Source organism: Ochotona curzoniae, unplaced genomic scaffold (genome assembly GCF_017591425.1).
Source record: "Ochotona curzoniae isolate NIBS_2020 unplaced genomic scaffold, NIBS_Ocur_1.0 contig_3332, whole genome shotgun sequence".
In the NCBI taxonomy this organism is placed as follows: Eukaryota; Metazoa; Chordata; class Mammalia; order Lagomorpha; family Ochotonidae; genus Ochotona; species Ochotona curzoniae.
Window position 1 is genome coordinate 7,673,089 of NW_024465816.1, and position 23,682 is coordinate 7,696,770.

The 23,682-nt window shown below is 46.5% G+C and overlaps 1 protein-coding gene across 1 annotated transcript in view; it reads left to right on the forward strand.

Moving 5' to 3' along the window:
* SPATA13 (spermatogenesis associated 13) overlaps positions 1-23,682 on the forward strand; it is a 128,373-nt gene that overhangs the window by 17,640 nt on the left and 87,051 nt on the right. The window lies entirely within an intron of this gene.

Sequence of the window (23,682 nt, forward strand, 5' to 3'; positions counted from 1 at the left end):
GTTCACATGGAGAACTTTTAGAACTAGATGAGTTTTGGGGAAGCAGTATGGTATGGTAGAGGATCAGTGAGACCCTGGTATCCTGTGAGTGCCCCGCCCAGAACTCTTCCTGCGTATCCTTGGGTTTCTAGGATTCACTGACCGTGTATGTACAATGAAGATTGTTGGAGTTGCGAATGGAGCAGACACGAAGACGAGCAGACCACGTCTGGGCTTTTTACATGGGTATATCTGAGAGTGAATGGAGCAAAGAGGACTTATCTAAGAGTTGTAGAAGCTAAATTTCTCGCTATAATATAAGAAAAATGGAAAGCACTTAGGGTGGAAAATGCAGTGGAAGGAAACGAAGCTTCTTTTGAAATCAAAGTCAAATAATGACAACAGGTCATTTACAAATACCTTGGATTTCATTCTTACCTGTTCATACACAGGAACAGTTGAGTATAACTTCTGGCATTTCGTGGTCAGTACAACTTCGTGAAGAAAAGTGGCAGGTGGTAGAAAGTAATGTATTTAAAGAGACACTGATAGAAATAACTTTTTGATTAGAATGATTTTTCCATTTGCAATTTCCAGTCTTTAATTTGCTAAGTCCTCAGTAACTGCTCGACTGTCTAAAATATCCACACATTAAAAGAGTTAAGAGTATCTCATCTCAGTGAGATAATAATTTTGACTCAATACAGACTCAGTAGAAACAGTGAAGACCGCCGGTTTGAACAGGGCAGTGTGGCTTGAGGGTAAGTAAGATATCTAAGTAAACCTTCCACAGTGTTCAAGTGCAGCTGTTTAATATACATGACAAACATTTCTCAAAGACTTCTTTGGTTCATGAAGGAGGGAGCCAGCAGGATGGTGTCAAGATTTATGCGGGCTGTCAGGAAAGGCATATGGAAGGATTGGTCAAGCTGAACATAAAACTAGTACTTATGTCCCGGAAGGCAGTAGAGCCATAACCTCTCTCTTCTTTTCTGAGGTTATTTGCATGTCTGTTGGACAAAAAAAATTACTGATTAACCTGCCACTTACCTACACTGCAGTAGTAAATAGTAAATTACCTTCTGCTAGAGGAAGAATGAAAGAATCCCTGGGTATACCAGTTAGACCTGCCCTGGTATGCTGGTCAAAGAAGCACTAGCCACCCCTAGCCTTTGTCCTGTGTTCTGGATTATTTTAAAAGTATAGATAAGGATTACAGAGGAGCCACCAACCAGCAGCATTACTAGAAAGCCATTGTGTTTCTTGCCCCGTCAGTAGGCATGGAGGCCCATGCAGGCAGAGCTTTCTGCTACACTGAAGTCCTGCAGTAAGTGTGTCTGCCAGGTAGGTCCCCACATCATTGGTGTTAGCAGCCTGGGCTTTAGCCAACAGCAGGTTGAAAATATTTGGGGGTTAAAAAATGTATGTACTTTTTTTTTTTTTTGCTTGTCAGTGTTTCCTAAACAATATGATATAAATAAATAAATATGTTAACATATATAATAAATAAATAAATATTTACATAGCATTTCCATGGTGGTGGCTATTTTAACTGAACCAGACATGACTTAAAGTATATAGAAGAATCTGTAGTTCTGCTCACATGTTTACATGAAGAACTGGAGACCCCATGGATTTGGGTATCCTTGGGGACTTGGCTCCGCTTCTGCACACAGAAGGGTTCCTGGAACTGGCTTAAGAACAGAGCCACTGTTCTTGACATGCCTCGCTTTCTCACTTGTCCTCTCCTATGACCTTGCTCTGTTTCCTTTTTTGGTTGGTGTGTTGGTTTGTGGCTGTTGTGGCAGTTTTGCAACTTGGTGGAGCTGGTCCTCGCCCACACTGAGTGCATATTTTTGAAAGTGATCAAAGGCAACCAAAGCGTTAAGCTTGTTGGCTGATCTTCATCCTCAGTGTGTTTCCTGGACCATCTCAGGCAGATGTGGGAACCCGCTTGTAGGGCCCACGTTGGAAAGGCGACCTTGTTTTATTTCTAAACTCCTTCAACCGAAAGGCGCCGGCCACCAAACACAAAGCCTGTTTCAAAACTACATTGCTGGATATTCCAGAAACGTGAAAACGTGAAAACAGGCTTGTGCCTCCTGAAATCCTTAAGTCCGGCAGACCTAGTTGACAAAATCCAAGGACTCTCCCATAAAGACTTCATTATTATAGTATTACATATCACAACATTATTCCTATATTATGTTGTTACCGCAGCATCATTCCTTTTCATTTCTGTGATAACTGAACTCGGCTTCCTCAGACTTGACATATGGTCCAGCAAGGAGGTGGGCTGTCGTGTTTCCTCTCTTTGTCCTTGTCCCACGGTGGCTGGCAGCCTTGTGGGGGCCTGTCCCACATGTTGTCCTTGGGCCGGGAAAGCTGAAAGAGCTTCTATGGTGCAGCGTGGTTCAGGAGGCCTGGCCGCAGTGAGAAGGGCCTTGCACGTGGGCCCCTGTCCTTGAGGGAGGATGCAAGGCCTCTGCTGCTGCTCCTAGAAGGGCTGTCTTTTCACACTGTATGCTGGGTCTTCTTTGAACCATGAAGTCCTAAAGTTAAAGGGAAACCTCAGAGGGTTGGAATTGAGCCCCCACGCCATCTGCAATGTGAGGCTCACAGCCACCCGGCCCTGCTGAAGGTGGGAAGTGTGAACTTGGCTGCACAGAATGTTCGTTCTGTAAACAGCTCTGATCATGAGTGAATTTTCTGTGATGGAATGAAAAAGAGTCACATTCTATACATTGATGCTACCACAGATCATGCCTTGCGTTGAAGAAGTTTCCGATTCTTTCACAGGAAAACCATTATGATGTCTTCTCTGAAACTTTTCTCTCACTTTTAAAAATATTTGTTTATTTATTTGAAAGGCAGAGTTAGAGAAATCTTCCATCCCCTAGTTCACTACCAAAATGGTTACCATGGATGAAGATGGGCTAGTCCAAAGCCAGGAATCAGGAGCTTCTTCCAGGTTTTCCTTTGGATGGAGGACCCAAATGCTTAGGCCGTCACACGCTGTTTTCTCCATTGCATTAGCAGGGAGCTGGACAGGGAGTGGAACAACCAGGGCTTGAACCAGCACCAATCTGGGATTCTGGTGCCACAGGCATCATGGTGCAACACTGGCCACCAAAAATTGTCCTTTTTCAAATCACTGCCTCAGAATCTTTCTATTATGTTTGAAAGGGTACTAGAGGCAGAACTTTGTCTAATCTTAACTGTGGATGTGATTGGATGTATTTTTATGTATTTTATGTGATTGGATGTATTTTTTTATGTATCTTTTTAAAAGATAGATAGATACTTTTTAAGGTATATATATATATATATATATATACATATATATATATATACTTTTTTTTGGAAAGGCAAACTTATAGAGAGAAGGGGAAACAAAGAGAAAGATCTTCCATCCACTGGTTCACTTCCCAAGTGGCTACAATAGCTGAAACTGAGCTGATCTGAAGCTAGGGGCCTCCTCTGGATCTCTGAATGGGTGCAGGGTCCCTAGGCATTGGGCCATCCTCCACTGCTTTCCCAGGCCACGAGTAAGGAGCTGGGTGGGAAGTGGAGCAGCTGGGACACATACTGGAGCTGCTATGGGATGTTGGTGCTGGAGGTAGAGGATTAGCCAGTTGAGCCAAGGCACCGGCCCCTTGGATGTATCTTTAATTTACGAATACAGGAGTTTAGGGAGGGGTTGATAAGACTTGCTTCTCTTGATCTGAGAGATGGCCCAGATTAAAAGAATCCTGGTGTTTTCGATAGATTACTGTCAGATCACAAGACCTTGCGTCTTTAGGTTCTTTTTCAAGTGAATTGCTTTGTGTCAAGTATCGCATATATAGTGAACAGCCTAAATTTTAAAATTTTGACCATGAATATTTGTTAATATAATAACAACACTAGTAAATACATATGCCTTATCATATTGTGGTTATGAGTTTAGCACTAGTATACTAATGGGTTCAAATCCTATCTTTTGGTTAATGAATGATTTTGGAGAAATTAATTGGGGTCACACCTGTAAGGTTTTGCCCTGACTTCTGGCACACGGACCGGAACCAACGAATGAGCACTGTTGTTATTCTTTTTGCTGAGTCACAATGAGTTCTTTTTTTTTTTTTTTTTTTGTTAAAGATTTATTTTTATTATTTTTTCATTGGAAAGGCGGATATACAGAGAGGAGAGACAGAGAGGAAGATCTTCCATCCGATGATTCACTCCCCAAGTGAGCGCAACGGGCCGATACTATGCCGATCCGAAGCCAGGAGCCTCTTCCGGGTCTCCCACACGGGTGCAGGGTCCCAAAGCTTTGGGCCGTCCTCGACTACTTTCCCAGGCCACAGGCAGGGAGCTGGAAGGGAAGCGGGGCTGCCGGGATTAGAACCGGCGCCCATATGGGATCCCAGGCGTGCTAGGCGAGGACTTAACCACTTGCGCCACCGCGCCGGGCCCCACAATGAGTTCTTATCTAACCCATCTACCACTTGTTGAATACGGCAGCTATTCCTCCTTTGTTTACACGTAATGTGTTCGTGGAAATGGAGCTGACCTATGGTGCAGCAGGAATTAGAACCCACCCACGTCCCTGGTGCCAAACGACTGGCGGACCTAGTTAACCTTATTATATTATTTTTGTTGTTAAGATTAGTATTATTTGACCTATCCTCAATAACACATATGTATCTTCAAAAATTTTATTAAATATTTAATTCATGCAAGGAGTATACCATATGCAAGAATGAATGTTAGCCAATAGCTTGTATTCATTATTCAGCCTGAGGTGTAAGATGCTCCAGTGCCTTTGAATGTCATTATCTTGTTGTCAACCTGTTCCAGATCAAAAGGAAGCCTCATTTTCAGTTTGGGAATTACCATTCCCTGTCTCTTCCTTGTTAGTTTTTCAGATATAATTGGCTGTCGATTACCATGTGTTCTGTAGCTGTGGATTCAACCAACCACAGATTAAAAATAGTCAGAACTAAATTACATCTGTCCAGAATGCATGCAGACTTTTGTGGTTACTATTCCCTGAACAATGAGGTGTAACAAGTATTCACATCACATGTACACTGGAGAAGAGGATACTTGACCAACGGCAGATTCTGGTACCTGTGGAGAGTTCTGGAACCAATCTTCTGTGAATACCAAGGGACAAATACGTAGATAGATCCCTACACAATGTTTCTCTTTGTATAACCGTTTAGCAGAAGAAGCAAAATGTGTGAGACCGATTGGAAAGCTGCTTACTCTTTTTCCTCCTTGTGATCCCCTGAAATTACTGGCGTGATTAGTTCTGTTGGCTTGGATGGAAACCCAGGCAGGTCCCATGACTCTTTTGGCCACTTTGGGGTCATAAAAATCTCACAGTCACTTTAAGCTTAAAAAAAAAAAAGAAAGAAAGAAAGAAAGAAAGAAAAAGAGAAGAAACTTCATTCACAGGGCAGGCATCAGTGTGTAGGGGTGTGATGTGTCGAGCCTCTGACCTCAGCCTCCTTGCTGCTGCAGACCCGGACAGACAAGGTCTCCATCGTTGGCGTTCTGCCACCCAGGTGGTGGCTGGAACTCCGTCCTAGCTCTCAGCTTCAGCCCGCATTTGGAGAGAAATGAGACGGAGCGGAGGACAGCTTCTGCAACGCAGATCCTGAACTTTGGGAAATAATAACAATCTCAACGTGGCTTTTAAATGAAAGCCTTTGATGCTGACAGGTCGTGTCGTACCTGTTCTTTTTGGCGTTTCTCCGGGGAATAGTGTAGTTATTCTGAACCCTCTTCTCTTTCATGTCAACTGAGAATCCTTCTAGTCAAAGGCACGCACACAGGTTAAGATAGGATTTTGATGGGAAGGATTTCTAAGTGCTGATGTTGTCATGGTATTAGTTTTTCCTTTTTTAGTCAAGTTCACATGCTCAGCGACATGAGCAGGTGGTTTTCTGGGCATTTAACCTGGTGCGCTACTTACAGAACTCCTTTTGGGCTCTGTAACTTGAGACTCACTTAGCAACTATATTTTTTTCTTTCTAATGGTCTTTAGGTAGAAAAGTTTTGAGTTTACAGAAAAGCTGATTGGAATGGACAGCTCCTAAATGCCCCTTGTTTCCCAGTTTCCCTTATTGTTAACATCCTGCATTGGTGAGATGTGTTTGTGATGTTGATTTCAGCATTAATAAAACTTAACTGAAGTCTAGTTTTGGCGTGAGGGATGACTCTTGGTGCTGTATGTTCTGTGGGTCTTGAGAATTGAAGAATGTCGTGTTTCCACCATGATGATGCCGTGCCATAAGGTCACCCTCAAAAGATCTGTCCTCCCACTCCACTGACCCTTAAGGACATCTGGTCTGTTTACTGTTGCTGTCATGCCTTTTCCAGAAAGTCCCCTAGCGGGGATCACCCAGTGTATCATCTGGACAGTGTCTTAGCCTTCATAACATGCATTTCAGTGTCTTCCAGGTCTTTCCATGGCTCAAAGACTCATTTATTTTCAGCACTAAATAACATTGCGTTGTCTGTATTACAGTTTGTTCATGTGGTCACCGACCAAAGGACATGTTAGCTGTTGCCATGACTACAAGCCAGGACCAGAGAAGCCAGGAAGGGGTTAGTGAGTAAATCCAGGGCAGCTCATGCTGTTTTCATAGGAATAGCTTTCCCACTTCTGACCCATATAGTGTGTGGAGCTGGAAAGGAAGTACTTGAATGTGAAATAAAAGGAAAAACAGAAATGAAAGAACACTTGATTTTTAAAAGAGATTTGTTTATTTGAAAGCTAGAGTTAAATAAAGAAAGGGAGGGAAATCTTCCACTCATTGCTTCACTCCCCTAATGGTCAACAGCTCAGGGCTGGGCGAGGGCAAATCCAGGATCATGGAGCTGCACCCAGGTCTGCTATGTGGGAGACAGGGCTCCAAGCACTCGGGCTATCTTCCACTGCTTAATCAGCCAGAGCTTGAACCAGCACCCGTAAGGTACGTAGGGTTCATAACAGCTTCACCCGCTGTGCCTTAATGCTGGCCCCAGTATAAGCATACTTTAGGGGTCAGTAGCAGGTTAGCCTGCTGCCTGTGATACTGGCTTTCAAGTCCCAGATGCATCACTACCAATCTAGTTTCCTGTTAGTGCTTCTGGGCCCCTGCCACCTATGTGGGAGACCTAGATGAGGCTCTTGGCTTCTGCCTGGCCCAGCTCTGGCCATTTGGTTCTTTAGAGAGTGAACCAGTGGATGGACAGTCTCCTTTCTCTCTCTCTCTCTCTCTCTCTCTCTCTCTCTCTCTCTCTCTCTCGTATGTCCATGTCTTTCTCTGAAACTTTACCTTTTACATAAATAAAAATCTTTTTGAAAATAGGGCAAAACTAAGAAAAGATCTCATGGAAAGTGGTATGAGAAAACTAAATTTATTTCAGTGTCCAAAATCTTGAAGTCCATGCATAGTTCTTTTTCCTTTTTTTTCATCCTAAACATTTTCCATGAATTTGAGCTTTGGAGAAAAGGTTAACAGCCACCCAGGTGAATCCTGAAAACTCAGAAGATTCCTGTAAAGGTGAGAAGAGTTAACAGAAAAACTGACGCAAGACAGCTTCTGCCTCAGTGTGATGAGACTATTTAGACAATACAGACCTTCCTGAAGCGTGGATCTGGAAGGAGCATATCGTGGCTCTTGACTGAGGCCCACTGCCGATGTTATGAAGGACATGCGTTCCCTGGAATTATGTTGCCTATTACCTAAACTGTTGTCATGTTTATTAAACAATTCATAAGGCAATTATTAATTTAAAAAAACCTCAGAGCTGGGTGTGGCACGATGTTTCAGTGAGTGGCTAAATCCTTCCCTTGCCTGTGCCAGAGTCTCATGTGGTTGCCATTTTGTGTCCTGGCTGTTCCGCTTCCCATCCAGCTCCCTGCTTGTGGCCTGGGAAAGCAGTCGAGGACGGCCCAAAGCTTTGGGACGCTGTACCCATATGGGACACCCAGAGTAGGCTCCTGGCTCCTGGCTTTGAATTGGCTCAGCTTCAGCTGTTATGGCCACTTGGGGAGTCAACCAGCAATAAAAATTCTTAAAAAAAAAAAGAGAGAGAGAGAGAGAGAGAAATGCATCTAAGTTGCAATGGAATTTCTTTTTGTATAACTATAATAAGGGACTTGGGGTAGACATTTAGCTTAGTATTGAGATGTCTGTGTCCCACTTCAGATGACCTAGATTCAAACACTGACTCCAGCCCCTAAATCCAGCTTTCTGCTCATGCCTATCCTGAGAGGGCTATTGCTGATGGTCCCTGCCATCCACAGGAGAGACCTCGGTTGAATTCCCAGTGCCAGCTGTTGCAGGTTATTTAGGGAGTGCAACAGTATATGGAAACTCGGCCTTTCTGTCTGTATCTGAAATAAACTAAAAATAAATAAATAGTTCTATCATGTTGGCTCCTTTATTCTTTGATGAGTGACTTTTAAACGTTGCCAGTAAGGTTATCGTTTGGTCATGAAGAACCTTAGTCATGTCATTCTGCAGGGAAGTTGGCCCTCCCTGTGACTGAGCCCCGAGCCCTCCGTGTTTACCACGCTGCACAGGCACACTGGGCAGGTGGTCTGGCCGCCATCAGTGTCTTGCCTGGAGTCATAAGGGACATTATTCCAGCAGAAGGACATTTGCCTGGGACACATGCTTTGCCTGAGAGCTTCCGTATCCAAACCTGCCTCCGTCAGAGACCTGCGTTCTTGTATTTTAGCTTCACGTGTACTTGCAGGTACAATCATAGAAATATATGCGGGGTTCTTCTTCTTCTTCTTTTTTTTTTTTTTTTTTGTTTTGTATGTGTCAATTGGGGAAGAAAGACAAAAACTTGATGTTTTATACCCAGGAGTGGGAGGAAGGAATCTTGCAGGATAATAGCTAATAGACCCACCCAGTGTTTCCATTCTGAAGACATACATAGAAGAAAGTGAAGTCTGTCTCATTACGTAGTTTCTTGCCTTTTGTGCTGCCTGTCTTTTGCTTTTTTTGTTACACTTGTCAGTGAGACAAGGTTTCTGAAGTTGGTTTGCAGTTGAGCTTGGAGTTGATGGTTTCCTGGCACACTCCGTGCCCTGAAGCCTGGGGGGCCATTTTATAGGTGAAGAGTTAGTGCCAGAGCACTCACTTCACAGAGAAGGGCACCCCTGGAACAGCACCGTTGGTTTTTTCCTATCTCATTTCAGAATTCCTTCCCGGGAAAGCTGAAAGGCCCTGGGCGGGTCTTGTGAAGGCTGTCTTGGTGTTGCTGAGTCAGGGTTGAGTCAAAGCAGAGCATGTGAATGTCATGGCCGCCCTTGTTAGATGTGCTGTGTAGGTCTCTGCGTATGCTTTCTCGGAGGACAGTCACACGTGTGCTCTGTTGGGAGCATGACCTCAAAATTGGGGGCGAGAGCTTTTCCAGGTCTCTGCGTATGGTGTCTGGATGGATGGTCATGTGTGTGTATAGGGGACAGTGTGACCTCGGCAATCGGAGTCTTGCGGTCACTTCAAGGTTGACTCATGAGGTCAGAACTGGGGTATTGTATTTTCTTAAATCCATCGAGGTCTCCAATGCTCAGATTTACTTACTAATTTCTTTCTTTTTTTTTTTTTTGGTGCTTCTGTGGGAAAAGAAGCTGTAAAATTTCCTCCCTCTGATGAGACCGATGTTAAGAAGTACAGGTAATGCACCAGAAGTTTTGTAGCCTTCCCGTCGAGTAACCGGTGAATTTAATTTGCAGACATCAAGTCTACAAAGAGGTCCGGCAAACTTCATCAACTGTTGACTGAGCTGCGGTTCAGCGAGGCCCCTGACACTGTGCTGTGTTACATGAGCCAGGTCGAAGGGTGGCGCCCTCTTAGGACTGCCTCGGGGAACTCTGGGTGGTGTGCGCTGGTCCTTGTACAGCTGCTTCGCTTCATGCGGGAGTTGCCAGGGCCAGCTGGAAGCCAAGGTGGACGTTCATTTCTCAAAGTGACGCCTTCTGTTTGGAAGTCCAAAGGCAGGTGCACGTCGCCCAGGGAGCGTGGCAGGGGACAACAGGGCTCGTGTAGATGGTAGCAGCCGGGAGCTAGCCAGAATGCGTCACTGTCCCCTGAATAATACTATTTAATCCTTACACTCTGCCAAGGCCTCTGTTACTTATACCAATTTTACTGAAGAAGAAAAAAAAAAAACCAAGGAAACATCTGAAACTTCAGAAGAATCATAAATCTTCATGAATCAAATATATTTTTGGAAATATTTTAATGTTTAACAGGAATATTAGTAGAGCCTTGTTTTATTTATTTATTTATTTTTCTTTTTTTAGCCAGAGCTTTCTTTTATGGTCATAAAATATGTGTCACATGGAATTCACCATCTTTGCATGCTTCCTCACCATCCTCCTCTGGAGTTCTCTACAGTCTGGGCTGGAGCTCTGCCCCTCTTCCCCAAGCCCTGACAACCACCGTTCTGTTTCCTGACCCAACTGAGCGCTTAGATCGGAGAAAGCAGGCAGTATGTGTTCTCTGGTGACTGGTTCCCATCCCTCAGCATGGCGTCTTCCCAGATGGTCCGTGTCACACAGGCTGGGCCAGTTCCTTTCATCCCCAGGCTGGCTGACAGTCATGACACATACATGCATGCGCGTAGACCACGTTCTGCTTTTCCCGTCATCCACTGATGGGCCTTTGAGTTGTTTCTACCTGTTGTTTGTTGTGAATAGCGCTGCTGTGCACACAGGGGATGTGTCTGCTCCAGCAGTGGAGATGCTAGAGCAGGTGGGAACTCCGTGTTTAGTCCCTTTGGGGAACTGCCATGCTGTTTTCCACCTGTTACCTTCACACCCACAGTGCACAAGGGCTCCAAGCCTAGCTACCATCCTCAGTGGGTATGAGCCAGAAGGCATTGCTCTGTTTTTAAAGACGGATCTTATGAAGAGTGTAAACTTGGTGTGACTGTGACGGGAGTGCCTTCCTTCGGTTATCTGCTGCCTTGATCTACCACCCAAGGCGTGCAGTGGCTTGCTTGAGCCTTTAGGGGAAAGTGGCTGCTGTGGGTTAAGAAACTGCTGCAAGCGCTGGCCTTGCTTCTCTGTGCTGTGTGACCTTGGTGCCTGACCTCAGAGGTCTGTGTCTGTGCGATGGGTAGATGTGAGGATGAAGAGTATCTGGGATATAGTTTCTCCATCTGTTTCCACACACACACACACACATACTTAAAGTTCATGGAGAATTGAATTAAAATGTTTACTTGATACAACAAAAAAATGTGAATTGTGTATATAGTCTTGTGCTTTTTTTTTTCAAAAAAGACATTGGTTTATGTCGTTGAAAGGCAAGGTGACAGAGAGAGAGAGAGGAGAGAGAAATCAAGATCTTCTATCTGTTGATTCATGCCAAGCCCTCGAGGGACCCAGACTGGCAATTGTATGGGATGCTGGTGTCCAAGTGGCTTACCCGACTGTGCCACAGCACTGACCCCAGTTGTTACAATGCGAGTTCATTTGGAGCAGGAGCTAAAGGCGCTTCGTAGGTGCGGTGCTATGGAAGCTCTTTGAGCTAGGAAATCTTGTCTCAACATTTTGAAACGGAAATTCCCTTGTCAGCAGGCTGGAGGAAGCCAGTTAATGTCTACTGGGGCTCAGAGTTGGTGAATGTGTTCAAAATGGAGGACCTGGTGTCCCCCCCCAGAACAGTGAGGGCACAGGAGAAGGGTGCTCGGATGTCAGTGATTCCAGGTTTAGGAAGTTCTGAGGCCAAATAAGCGGGTTAACCTGGGTGCATCTTCCTGTTGCTCAAGTGCACAGCACATGGAATTCCATGTTGTACTGCTGTGAAATAAAATACAGAATACGTGTAGAATATGCCTGCAGGGCATAAGGAGCGTAACTGGGGGCAGGCACTGTGGTACACAGCGCTGAATTGCTGCTGCAACATTGGCATCCGTACTTGAGTGGCAGTTCCCATCCTGGCTCCTCAGTTTCTGAGCCAGCTGCCTCTTAGTGTACCAGGAAAGAAGATGGCGGCTCCAATATTTGGGTTCCTGCTACCCACATGAGAGTTCTGTGTGGTTTGTCTGGCTTCTGGCCTTGGTGTGGCCCAGCCCTGGCCGCTGTGTCCATTTGCACAGTGAATCATAGGACGAGACTCTCTCTCTCTCTCACACACACACACACACACACACACTGCAACACTCTCACCCTTTACCTACCTGTCTCACTCCGCATTTCACCCTCAACCTCTGCCTTTCAAATAAGTCAAAAAAGTCTTTAAGGGCATGCTTTCATAATCACCAGTGCTCCCGGAACACCAGTGAGGAAGTAGGTATAACATCCATGTTTTTCTGGCCCCGCCACATGGCAGTGCCTCCTGACCCTTCTCCAGCTGACGGTCATTGGTGCCAAGAGGTGGGGACTTTCCAGATTTCTCTCTAGCTGCAGATAGTTTCAGCTTAACTTGGTGCGTTCATGGCACTCTGGTGCCTTGTAAGTCTTTTATGAAGTCTGTTGGCCGAAAGAAATATGTGACGGTTACATTAATGAAATTGTTTTGGTTGTCCATTTAGAAAAGAATACTTCTAAAAGTAGACTGAAAGAAGACTATCAAGGAAGACTTCTGCTTCTTAAGAAATGACTGCTTGATTTATTCAGGCCATCCAAGAGCCTCAAGAGATGGCTGTCCATTTCATTGTTGATGTTTGGCTGTTAGCAGCTTTTTTTTTTTTTAAACCTTATGTGGAAGAGACAATGTTCCCGGAAACCAGAGATCACTGACTGTGATTTTGGAGTATTCTGGATGAAATCATGATCTACTTGAATTCAGGCCCACGTGGTTCTTGGCGTCCAGGCCCTGCCATTTGGTAGTTCCTAGCTGCAACAAGTATGCAAAGATCCCACTAGGCTCCAGTGAGAATTTTCAGAAATTCTACCTGAAAATACCTATGATTACAGTACCAACTTTAAAACTTTGAGACAGAGAAATCTGCCTTCTGTTTTATCCTGAAAAGCCTGCAATGGGCAGGGCGAGGCTGGGACAGAAGCTAGGAGCTGGGGACTCAATGCAGCTCTCCCACATGGGAGGCAGGAATCCAACTACTTGGCCAAACTTCTTGCCTCCATGTTAGAAAGAAGTTGAGTCAGGAGACAAACTAGGGACTTGAATCCAAGCACCGTAATGTGGGAGAGGGTGTTTTAACTGCTAGACCAAACATAGGCTCTGTGTGTAAGATTTGAACTTCCCTTCATTTTTAAGTTGACAAAATAGTGGTTTTGGTTGAAACCAGGTTGTATACATAAGCTATGGGATGGAGGAACTGGAAGTGAAAAGACAGTGTTGCCAGCAACATTGCCAGGCTCTTTGGGGGAGGTGCCAACACCAGCACCATCATGCCCTTGGAGCTCCCAGAGTGAAAGTCACACATCCGCCATGTTTCCACCCCAGCCACCTGTCCCTTCACAGTTGTTTCTCAAGGCAACCCTGGTCCTTGGTGATGTCCAAAGTGATGTGGTAGCTGTGTCTCTGGCCCAACACATCACCATCCCTCGGGGGATTTAAAAAGGTTCGTGGAAAATTTATATTGGCCCAATTGAGAAAAAAAAAAATCTGCGCATACTTATTTCATAATATACGTTCTCCACGCACTTTTCGAAGGCACCTTGTATGTATATTGTGTGTGTGTTTATGTATGTGTAAAGATATGCCTATTACATATCTATATACTTACATTGATATGTTCTCTGCATCTAGATATATGAGTGTGTGTGTGTGTGTGTGTGTGTGTGTGTGTGTGTGTGTGCGTGTGTGTTTTCAGGGTTCTTGAAGTGTTTCCCAGATGAGTCATGTGTTGAGTGTGACCATTTGTACATATTCTTTGGGACATTGTCTGTTCAGATCCTTTGCCCGTGTTTGCTCTCAGGTTATATGTTGCTGTTTTGTTCGTTTTCTTTCTTTTTGCTACTGATTTGTTTCAGTTCCTTTTGTATTTTTGATCTCAGTTCACTATTGGAGATATGATTTCCAAACATATTCTCCCATTCTGTGCGTTGCCTTTTCATTTTGGTTGTTTCCTTCACTGTGCACAAGTTTTTAAGTTTGGTAAGTTAGAGTTTATGTTTGCTTTTATTGCCTATGATTTTGGGATGCTGTAAAAGAAGCTTGCCCGTGCAGGTCATATGTTTAATTTCTGAATCCAGTAGGAGTTGTTTTTGGTAAATGGCATGAGAAAGGAGGCCACTTTGGTTCTTTTGCATGTGGCTATCCAGTTTTCCCAGCACTGTTTATTATTGGACGGTCATTTCCCCACTGAACGCTGTTGGCAACCTGGTTGAAGATTAGTTGACTGTACATATGTAATTTTATTTCTGGGCTTCCTGTTTGATGCTCTTTGTTTATAAGTCTGTTTTTATGCCAGCATCATACTGTTTTAATTAATGTAGCCTTATAGTATGATTTGAAGTCAGGTATGCCTCCACCTTTATTGTTCATTTTCAAGATTGCTTTTGGAGTTTATTAAGGTTGCATTTTAATTTTAGGATTTTCTTTCAAGCTTCTGTGAAAAACATCATTGGAAGTTTTTATAGGAATTGCATTGGGTCTTTAAGTGCCTTTGGGTAGTGTGAAGATTTTAATATTAATAATTAATAATCAATATTTATATAACTATTATATGATATTTATGATATATAATGATACTATATATCATTATATATGATCATAATAAAATATATTGTGTCTAAACACATGAATAATTATTAATAGATAATTAATAATTAACAATTCCAGTCTCTAATTATTTGTCTTCAATTTTAAGTCATATCCTGAAGTTTTTATTGTAGCAACTTTCCACTTCTTTGGTTAAACTTATCCCTCATTGTTTTATTCTTTTTGATGTTATTGTAAATGGGATTTTTTTTTTTGGTTCCTTTTTGGATAGATTATTGTTCGTGCATAGACAGGCAGCTGATCTTTGCATACTCTTTTTGTACCCTTCAGTTTTACAGACCTATTCATTCTAACGGTTTTTTGGTGGTCTTTGTGCTTCTCTTTATGTGGGATCACGTCATCTCGGGGATGGTTGAACTTCCCTGTGTCTCTTTCTCTTGGTCTGTTTGCTCTGACGAGGACTCCCAGCTGTTGGTGGGGGACTTTCACAGGTGGCCTTTGTTCTACCAAGGTCTCTTCTCTGCATAGCACTTTGGTGGAGAGGTTTTGTCGTGAAAGCATGCTGACTTTTGTCAGGGACTTTTCCTGCATCTATTGAGGTGAGCATAGGTTTTGCCTTCCTCCTCTGCAGTCATCAGGGTTTGTGGGTCTGCATTCTGTCTCGCTGTGGACCACCTTGTCCTCCCACCGCCTCTCCTGCCTTTCAGGCCTGTGTGTTTTAGTGAACTGCATTGCCCTAGGCCCAGCCTGACACCTGGAGTGACTTGTGTCTTTGCCCTCTTGCTTTTGGTCATCACACACATCCGGTGGGTCACCAGGCCACACGGCTTCTCCTTCCCCCATCCGTGCTGCCCTAAATGTCCTTGTCACTATTGGCTCTCTGGTTACTCCGACTGGCCCCCTGACTCTGTCTTGCCTTGTACTCTGTGTAGGCAGCTGCTGCTGACAGCTCCCGTGATCCTCACAGTAAACCCCAAATTCATCATGTGGCTTCCGAGGACTCAGCCTCTCCCTCCAGCCAGGGTCTCTGTGTCTCTCAGGCCCTTGATACTGTCCTGTCATCTGGCATCTCTGACGCTCTCGCGTTTCTGTCTCTGCTGGGAGATGTCAGGAGGCACCAGGTGTCAAGATGCTCCCAGGACCTATCTAAATTGTATGTCTTTCCTGTGTGGCTCCAGCTCCCTAACGGCTGTGCCCGTGTTTCTGTGTTCCTCCTCACGAGACCATTGTAACCCTTATCAGGCAGAAGGAAACGCCCATTGCACAAGTGAATGAGTAACCACACGGAGGGATGAGTGACACCTCACGTGAGGTTCGTTCTTGCTACATACGAAGGAGGGCACCTTGTTAGGGTCCCTTTCTGGTTTGTTGGCTCACAGATGACGGTCTGAGTGGCTGTTGACGGTGTGACTTGCTTACATAACCACCCCAGGGGCTGCTGAGGCGGTGAGCATTGCCACACCACCAGACTGTTGCACAGGCTAGAGAATGTAGTGAATATTGCACCAGGCTATTGCAGTTGACCGAGGAGGGTTTGTTGGGTCCTACAGGGTTGATTGCTATGTCATGGTAGTTCTGAAATCGGGATGGAAGGAAAGAAGGAAGAAGGGAGGGAGGGAAGAAGGAAGAAAGGAGGGAAGGAAGAGAGGAGGGAGGAAGGAAGGAGGGAAAGAGGAAGAAGGCAGAAGGGAAGAAAGGATTATTATCCTTCGCATTTGTACTGAGTTCTGTTGGACTGCGCTCTGCATTGCCTAGAGATGAGTTCCAACCATTGACGCAGTCCTTATAGAAGTAACTGATTCTCAGCATGTGCAAGGTAGAAATGATCTGATTATTACAAACTGGATAGCGGGGGAGAGGGAGGGTGAGGGAGAAGGGGAGGATGGGAAGGAGGTGAGACTGAGAGAAGTCCGGGAGCCAGCTCCTCTCAGGGAATAAGCGTGGTCGCAGCAGGGTGGCAATAAAGGGACAAGCATAGGCTGGGAAGGAACTAGCCCCACAGACAGACAGGAACCAGGGCCTCGGTGCCCGTACCCCATCCCCAAGTTCCCAGGCCGTTGGGCAGCTGGAATCGTCACTTCCCAAAAGAGCCCAGGAATGATATGGCTGGCTGGCCCCCAGTACTCTGAGCATTGGAGGTTTGAGTGAAGTTCTGTAGGGTGACGGTCCCCAGGTTCACCAAGACAGAGTGGCTGGGAGGAAAGCCAGGAGTGAGTATGGCAGCCAGAGATGTCCCCGATTCTGGGGACGAACCTGCAGCGTGCTGTTCTCTGCTGCTTCCCGGTGGGCCGTGCTGATGGACTAGCAGAGAGAGTGGTTCCCACCGGCCATCTCCGCCAGTGGCTCCCTCTGTGTCTTTGTCTGGGCAAGTTGCACATGATAGATGTCTGTTTGGTTCACAGTTCTGGAGGCATCTAAAACCCAGGAAATGTGTTTGGTGAGGGCCTGGTGCTGCTGTGTCATCCAATGGTGAGTGACGCCACGTGGTGACAGAGTCACTGAGGAGAAAGAGTAGCCAGACTTGCAGGAAGCTTCTCTGGGGTCCCCCTGGGTTGCCAGTGAGGTTTTCACACGGTGGCTGTCTTGGCTGCCTTTGCGTTTGTAGTTGGAGCCCGTTCGCCTCTGCCGAGTCACCGGAGAAGATGACAATGTGGTTTTCCACTGTGCCGCCAGGAGCAGTATCCCCGGGGGAAGTGCTGCGGATAAGCATCTCCGCTTCTTACAAAGGAGCCTCAGATGGGCTCCCCCCAGGCCCGGGTCTGGTGTCTTGCAGAAGGCATTAAGGAACAGAAGCCCGGTGCTGGAGCGGGAGCTGCCTACCGCTGGCTTTGGCAGGTTCGTGGCCGGTTGGTGCAGTTCCGAGTCTTCTTCATGAGGCTTACAAAGATCTCCACGTATCAGTTGTATGGGGTACAGAACCTTTCTTTCTGCAAGCGCTTGTGGGATTTGTAGAACGTTCTTCACCAGCCATACAAAATGAACAACTTGAGAAGGAGCCTCTTACAGATCCATTGAATTTCAAATCCTACCTTCTGTTGTCCTGGCAGGGCCAGACCAAATGATTTCATGGGCCGGACATTTCCCCAGCCCTGAATTACAAAAAGACAATGTAAGTCAGATCATGAAGGCATCTCAACAAGTGTTTTCTCGTGTAAAGCTCGTTGAGATTAGGAGACCCCTGATGGAGCTTAGCCAGGAAAGAGGGGCTTTTCCGGACCCCTCAGGTCCTGGCGGTGCCAAAAGGAGCTTCTGTGACATCACCTGAATTAAGACTTTATTGCTTCCTGGATGGAAACTGAGTTCTTGTGTGTGTGTGTGTGTGTGTGTGTGTGTGTGTGTGTGTGTGTGTGTGTTTTATGTTTTTATTATATTTTGACCATCTTTACATAGTTAATTGGGGTAAAAAAGGTTCAAGGGCTACAGGGAAGTGGGTAACACAATCATTTCCATACCGGTTCCTTCATGTATCTGAGGTAAAGGGGGATATTGAGGGAAAAGCCTCATCCAGTTTCCCACCCACCCCAGGTCCCGGATGTGGGGCATGCTCTGAGATACTCGCTCAAGTGGTTTCAATAGTTCACCATTCATGGATTGCTACCAGTTTCACCACTCCGAGCATGATGTGGTCATTGAAGAATCCGCTGATTAACACAGTTCCTTATAGAGTCTCCATTAGCCCAGTGTTTCACTGGCGACAGATAGTTGAAGTTGTTGATTGGCTTGGTCTGTCTTTTCTTGGTTAGGACTCTGAGTCCGGTATCTCGACTGGGGAGATCCCCAAACAAATTTTGAGTTATTCCCAGTCCAGCTTCTTGCGTGTTCTAGCAGGCATAGGTTCCGGCACAGTCCATCGCCCCAATCAGCTGGTGATTGCAGTTGCTGGGTTGGTTCTGTCTCCATCCATGTCCTCCGCTGGAACCAATGGGTGTTGCAGTCCAGCTTAGTTCTGCCTAGCACGCACTCGGCCCTCACACAAACCATTAGGAGCTGCAGCCCAGTCAGGGCGACCCACAGTAACCCCGACCAGCCCCACCCCCTACCCTGGCTTGCCAGTATGTATGGTAGACTAGTCCGGTCTGTCCCACGTTCCCTTCTGCTCACATACATGTCAACGGGTATTGTGACCTAGTTCCATCCAACCTTCTCATCTATCCAGCCCTCGCAGATGTTATTGGGTGTCTGTCTGACCACCCCAGCCCCTGTCCTAATTCCCGTGCCCTCCCGTGGAAGGTGATGACCCAAGAGGGAGGAGCCCACTATTTCCCTCCCAGGTCACTCCCACTCCCAGGTTATGTCCTCTCCAGGTGACCCTGTGGTTTAACTCGACATGACTAGCTCCCTGTACCAGCCTCTGCCAGCCGATGCTACCACCAAGCCCCAACAACCCTCACCCACTCTGATTGTAGATTGCACCAGCGGGAATAATCCGCTCAGCCTGGTTTTCGCCCAATCTGGTCTAACCCCTTCCCAGCTCACGCTCCCCAGTGGGAGTAGCTGTTCAGTTAGGGAACCACCCCTTATGCCCCTGCCAGCTTTGCCCCCTCCCTTGCTGGTTCTCACGTGTGTTGGTTGGGTGCTGCGGTCACATCTGGTACAGGCAAGCTCACCTTGGCATTCCGTGTTATGTACTGCTTTTGTTGCGACTGAGCCAGTTCAACCCACACTCTGTTCTGGCATTCGGATTTACCAGTGGGTGACATGGACAGATTCAGCCTGGTCTGCCCCCGAACCATGCCAAATGCATGCCAGTGGGACACTTTCCATGACCTCTTGGCTGTTACCTTCCATGTTTCTTGCGTTAATCTGCAGGGTCTGGGTCCTACCAGAGGAGTTGCTCGGGCTCATCCATCAGAACGCCTCCAAGTACCAGGTTTTGTGCATACCAGTGGGTCCATGTGCCAGTTCGCCTCCTGTCCTAGCAGGAGCAGTGGCCTTTCCTAACTGGCCTTCATCCCATTCTGGTTCTTGCTGTAGGATGTTTCAGCCCAGCCACAGCTCATCCACACCCCCATATAGCTCCTATATGGCTCAGTTGGGGTTGAGATCTAGCCTAGTCTGTCCCACATCTACCCTCTCCTCCAGAGCACCAGAAGGCATTGCAGTCTGGCCCGGCCTGGTACGTCTTATTCCAGTCCACACTTGTGTCAAAGGAGACGATAACTGTATCCTGGCCCAACCGCAGCCTCATCCACCTGTCATGACCCCTGCTTTAGACACCATGCCTCAAATCTGTGGTTCATATAGACCAGTTCGTGCCAAAACCTAGCTTGGCATGTCCTGAGCTCCAATCCTGTTTTCCAATCATGCTTATGGGCTAAGGTTTGCTCAGTCCAGACCTTCAGCCTCAGTCCCACGCTTGCATTAAGGTTTCATGTCCCTGTTCCTGGGAATCACCAGAAATTCGTGTCTCACCTACACTAAAGCTGGCCTTAATCATGGGTGTCCCTAAACAGCTATTTCATATCATAAAAACCCCAGAGCTTGCCGCTGGGTGGCCAGCAGGCAGAGCCTGGCATCATTTGGTGCACTGGCCGCCTGAAGCCGAGGACCCTGCCCCCACCTTGTGGCGGGGGCTTTGGCTGGGCCCCCCGGCAGGGTTCTGACCGGCAGGGGCGTCTCCCCCCGCCCCCCGAATTGCCACCACTGGGAGGGGTTAAGCCTGTCCCTTGCCCTGAGACTGGAACCCACCCGACCTATCCTGCCGCCGGCTTTTGGCCAGCGGCAGGGCAGAGCTAGGATTCTACCCCAGCCCCTAGCCCTCTCTCATGGCTGTTACTCACCCATGAGGGGCTATAGTTGCTCCTGGGCAAAGAGAAACTGAGGACCCTGCCCCCGCCTTGTTGTTGAGTTCTTGTTGATTGCATTTTAAGTCGGTTCTCTGTGGGCAGTCTTTAGCAGGTTATGCTGTTGTTTAAGACATCTGCATTCTATATCAGACCTTTGGTTTGAGACCCAGCTGCTCAGCTTCTGATCCTGCTCCCTGCTAATGCACCTTGCAAAAGCAGCAGATGATGGCCCAAGGACTTGGGCTTCCTACCTTCCTTGTGGAAGACTCAGATGGAGTTTTGAGCTCCTCGCTTTAGCCTGGCTAAACCTGTGGCTGTTGTGAAGCAACAAATGGGAGATCTCTCCCTCCTCTCTCTCTCTTGCTCTTTTTTTTTTTTCACTGCCTTTCAAATAAGTAAATCTTTAAGATCAATAAATTGGGGCCTTGCCTTGAAATACATTTTATGCAAATGTAAAAACAAAGAAATACTTGAGTATTTGGGGCTAGCACGGTGGCTCAACAGGCTGCCAGCACTACCTGCCAGCACTAGCATCCCATATGGGTGCCGGTTAGTGTCCTGGCTGCTCCACTTCTAATCCAGCTCCCTGCTTATGAACTGAGAAGAGCAGCAGAAGATTCTTGGCTCAAGTCCTTGCAACCCTACACCCAAGAGGGAGACCTGGAGGAAGCTCTTGGCTCCTGGCTTCAGATCGGCTCAGCTTCAGCCATTGTGGCCACTTGGGGAATGAGCCAGTGCATAGAAAATCTCTCTCTCTCTCTCCCTTTTTCTCTGTAAATCTGCCTTTCAAAGAAAGATGATAGTCAAGAAAAAAAAAAAAAAAAAGAAATGCTTGAACAGTAACATGTAGCAGGGAAATGCTATACAAATATGCTCCTACACGCGGGTATTGAGTGTGTCTGGTTACACCCTGGGAGTCAGCGCTGCACTGTTTGTTCCTCTTTGGGCTTTTTCTGTGTCGGCTGCACTCCAGAAGGTCTTGGCCTGGGAACCCAGACTCTGGATTTCAGCCAGTCTGTGTCCTGCAAGCAGAGAAACTGTGTTTGCTCCAGTGACCTTCAAAGTGTTTTTGAGATGAGGCTGCCTGTCAGGAGAACTCTCCTTGTTCTGAATGGCAAAGGCAGGGGAGGCCAGTCTCCAGGGTGACGTCAGCTTTGGCATGGGATCCTGGCCTTGGGTAGTGCTGACTGTGAGCATTGGTGCTTACTGCTGTAGCCTCGTGATTTGCACCCAGGAAGGAGGTGAATCGGAGTTGAGCTGGAGCAAATCGTGCACAGAGCTGGTTGTTCTCAGGGCTGCATTGGGTAGCAGCCACCTGCAGCTTCCTGTGTTCATGGGAAAGTGGAGAACAAAAGGGGCAGAGTGGCTGGATCTTCGTGTGGTGCTGGGGACAAGGTCAAAGGTGAACAGCAGAGGAGGATGTCACCTGCTCTCGTGTCTCATGCTGCACCTGCCTCCACCACCCCACCTCAGCCCCTGTCGTCACAGATTTACCAAAGACTTTCCTCTTTGGACTAAGACTGCCTGTGTAAATGCCATTGTCTCCACCCCATTGCCCTACAGGATTGAAGTGCAAAACTCCATCCCCATGGGGGAAACAACATTCTCACCCACAGGAATGTGGCTGAGCCTAGTAACCCAAGGAAGGCAAGCCAGGACAGCCATGCACTTGTATGCAATTGACATTTTGCCCCATGATGCCATGATTCCAACTTGGAACACTATTTGAGAGACAGACAGAGCCCACGCTTCCTTGCACTGATTTGATCCCCAAATGCTCGCGACAGCCAGGATTGGGCAAGGACACATCTGGAGCTAGCAAGTCAATCCACCACTCCCGCGTGGGTGATGGGGACTTGAGTGCTTTGCCATCACAACTGCCTCCTTGGGCTCTGCGTTAGTAGGCAGGTAGACCTGAGAGCCAGATTTGGAAATCCTAAAAGAGGCGTGGGATGCTCTCACGTCTCCCACTAGGCCACTCTCTCCTACCTTCCTATTCAGTCTTCCCACATGGATTTTTTTTTGCGGACATTTAACTTCAATGGCCTGATACTTCAATAAAACCAGAGCTGCTGGTTCCATTGAAGCAGCCTGCTCTCCCACCCTGGCACAGAGGAGATCCTGGGAGAATCACACATCCATCCTGGGGTAAGAGATGGATGTGTCTGGGCTGTAGAGTCTAGCATGAGGACTGCAAAGAAGGGAATAACAACTGTGTTACTGAATTCGGAACTTCGGGTGCATTCTCCTACAGAAAGGTTGAAAATTGGAGTTGGGTTCCATGACAGCTATATTCTAAACGTTCTATGTTATTAGATGAGCTGGTCGAAGGTTGCAATATTGTACATTTTGGCTATAGGGCAGTAGTAGCATGTTCATACAAGTGACCCTTTAAAATATAAATTGTTCCTAAAATGTGGGGTGCTGGAATTTCCAACTTCTGGGCAGGCTCTAAGTTTCTAGGGAAGACACTGGAATGAAGGGAAGGCCTAACGGGAAGAGAACAAGGGAGACAGTTCCAGGCTTGTCAAGTGCACGAGCAAGTCCTGTCACCACAAGGGCAGTCTTTCCACTGATCTGCAGACTATAATTTGTAAAATGAACTGTTGTGCAATTGTTACAGTGCAATGTACGAACCATTGTCAACTATTCTGAGTTACAGTATTTATCTGGATATGTCTTAGCAATTCATTGGTAACTCGTGTTTTGTTACCGGCAAAGTTTGGTGGGTTCATTTCTCAGCTTAGTGTAGAAAGAAGAAGCCTAGAATTGGTTGCAGGCAGAGTGACTGTGAGAAGGAGGGATAAGGAAGCACCTTCCGAGAGGGATCCAAGAGATGGGGTGTCTCCTGAAAGGAGAGAGAGACCGAAATTTCTGGAAACGTCTTATCTTTTTAGTGGCTCCCTGGCTCCTCCTTGTCTGCGCAGGAATTTGCAGAAAACCTACCCCCTTGGTGATCTGTAACTGATTAGAAAATGGCCAGGGAATTCCGGTGTTGTCCACTTGAAGACATTATTGGGTGACTGACAAAGGGTCAATTTCCCGACATCCAGCGTATGTGCAAACATGGGCAGCGAGATGGCAGCCCAGGAAGAATGGCCTCACAGCGTTTGCAGCTTGGGCCTCACGCTAGATTTTAGTGGGCTCGGAAGGTCTCAATTTTGACTCAGAGACAGAAGTTTAATAATTTAGGTATTCAGATTACACAACATTGTCACAAAGTGTGACAATACTTGGCACGAAATGGAGCATTTTATTCTGAACCCAAATATGAGTGCTTTCAA